Source organism: Penaeus vannamei, chromosome 20, assembly GCF_042767895.1.
Source record: "Penaeus vannamei isolate JL-2024 chromosome 20, ASM4276789v1, whole genome shotgun sequence".
Classification (NCBI taxonomy): Eukaryota; Metazoa; Arthropoda; class Malacostraca; order Decapoda; family Penaeidae; genus Penaeus; species Penaeus vannamei.
In genome coordinates, this window is record NC_091568.1 from 16,872,749 (window position 1) to 16,875,248 (window position 2,500).

The window sequence follows — 2,500 nt, forward strand, 5'->3', positions numbered from 1 at the left end:
TAAATAATATACATGCCTCTTTATCGTTTATGGTGAAAGTCCTATGCAGTTCATCAAATACTGTCCCCGTTTTTAGTGCAGTTAAAAAATGTTGCCTTCATCTTGCAGGAAAGGAAATCGCAACCAAGGTTGGTTGAAATATTTATAGACGACGAAGAAAAACAACAACAAAAATGGGTCCAGCAGTGAATGCTGCCTTATAACCGCACAAAACCGGTTTCAAGTAACTCACGCTGGTAGAATATTGGGGTATTTCCCACCGAGGAATATACCTAGAATACATTTCTTTTACAATTCAGCGATGGATATGTGTATATATTCTATTTTGTTTATCTTATCTTTATGTATTCCCTTTTTTGGAAGGAGCGATGGGGATTTTTAAAGTCAGATCGATCATTCCAAAAATCAAGAAGGGTAAACAGCTCTCTCTCTCTCTCTCTCTCTCTCTCAACGAAAACTGTCCTACGCGTCGATAAATCCTTCATTCCCAAGAAAGGAAGAAGACCGCTTAAAAACCGCGGCGACAGCGCCCTCGCCGCCGCTGCTCGCTCTTGCCTCACTCACGGTGACTCGGCGGCACCAGGAGCTCGCCGGTAAGGAGGTTACGGCGGGAGGGAAGCCGGGGAGGGAGCGGGTCGAAGATCTGAAGAAGAGAATGATGGTTTGCGAAGGTGGTGGTGTTGTTTGCTGGTGCTGTTGTTTGCTGCTGGTGTTGTTTGCTGCTGGTGTTGTTTGCTGGTGCTGTTGTTTGCTGGTGCTGTTGTTTGCTGCTGGTGTTGTTTGCTGGTGCTGTTGTTTGCTGGTGCTGTTGTTTGCTGCTGGTGTTGTTTGCTGGTGGTGTTGTTTGCTAGTGTTGTTGTTTGCTGGTGCTGTTGTTTGCTGGTGTTGCGCTGGCGAAAAATAGACCATTGTTGTTCTTCTCTAATCCGAAATATATCTTTATATTTACGATGGCTGGGTGTTGATGCAACAGGCCTGCACGTTGGCAAACATTTCCCGCATAAACTGTTTGAAATTTACTGAAATGTTCGCATTTGAGTTGGAGATATAATCCAATTACGTCTATCAAAATGCAACAGCAATACCCATACTTGGAGAAAAAGTAATGGTGTTTAGTAAGTACTCTTACATCTTGGACAGTTAATCACGACAATCCGAATTTTGTCTTTAATAACAATTGCAATTCTTAAGTATTAATTGGGTTTAAGTAATTTTTTGAATTGACTTTGCAGGTGTGTGACAAAGGCCATACTCTGACACAGTTCCATGCGCTTTGTGAAAATACAGGAAGAAGTGTTTCGTGGAGTAAGTAGATTGTGTAAATAGGCCGTGGAGTAAGAAGATGTAAGTAGTTCGTGAAGTAGGTGATGTAAGTAATGCGTGAAGTAGTTCGTTGAATAAGTGGATGGTGTAAGAAGTCCGTGAAGTAGTTCTTTGAGTAAGTAGATGTAAGTAGTTCGTTGAGTAGGTAGATGTAAGTATTTTGTTGAATAGATGATGTAAGTAGTCAGTGAAGTAAGCAGATTGCGTAAGTAGTTCGTCGAATAGGTAGATGATGTAAGCAGTTTGTTAAGTAGATGATGTAAGTAGTTTGTTACGTAGATGATGTAAGTAGTTCGTTGAGTAAGTAGATGATGTAGGTAGTTCGTTGAGTAAGTAGATGATGTAAGTAGTTCGTTGAGTAAGTAGATGTAAGTAGTTCGTTGAATGAGTAGATGATGTGAGCAGTTCGTTGAGTAAGTAGATGGTGTAAGTTGCTTGTGGAGTATGTAGACCATACTATAAGCAGTTCGTGGAGTAAGAAGATTATGTAAGTTGTTTGTTCAATAGAATATAGTTCTTGCAGTAAGTAGATCATGTAAGTAATTCATGGAATAGGTAGTTTGCATCCCGCGTTGTAAGTAGTCCATGGATAGCCTTCCCGTATTTAAATGAATAATGGTTGTTGTTTGATGACGAACTACAACGCACTTCGATAAGAACAAAAGTCAATGCTGAGATTTGCCTTTTACGAAGGAGAGGAAAGACAATTATTAAGAAAAATGCCGAAGAAAGGAAAGACAAGTATTAACAAAAAAATTGTAAGCTGAATAACAGGTGTTTCTCCAATTAAAGTCTGAACTTAGATTGAGGTTGTTCTTACGAGCGAAATTACGATCCGGAGAACCAGTCGCACTGGACGGCGCCCCTGACAGCAAAGGGCGGTGGAAAGGGAAGGACACGCCCCTCCCTATGTCCCTTCCCCTCCCAGGTGTCCCTTCAGGCAAGGCATCTGGAAAAGTGTGTGTGTGTATGGGTGTGCGTGTGCGTGTGTGTGTGTGCGTATGTGTGTGTTTGTGTGTGTGTGTGTGTGTGTGTGTGTATGGGTGTGCGTGTGTGTGTGTGTGTGTGTGCGTGTGTGTGTGTGTGTGTGTGTGTCGAGAGAGAGATTCGTACTTGTGTGTGTGTGAATGTGTAAGCCTGTGTGCATATCTATCCGCATGTGCGCACGTGTCTCATC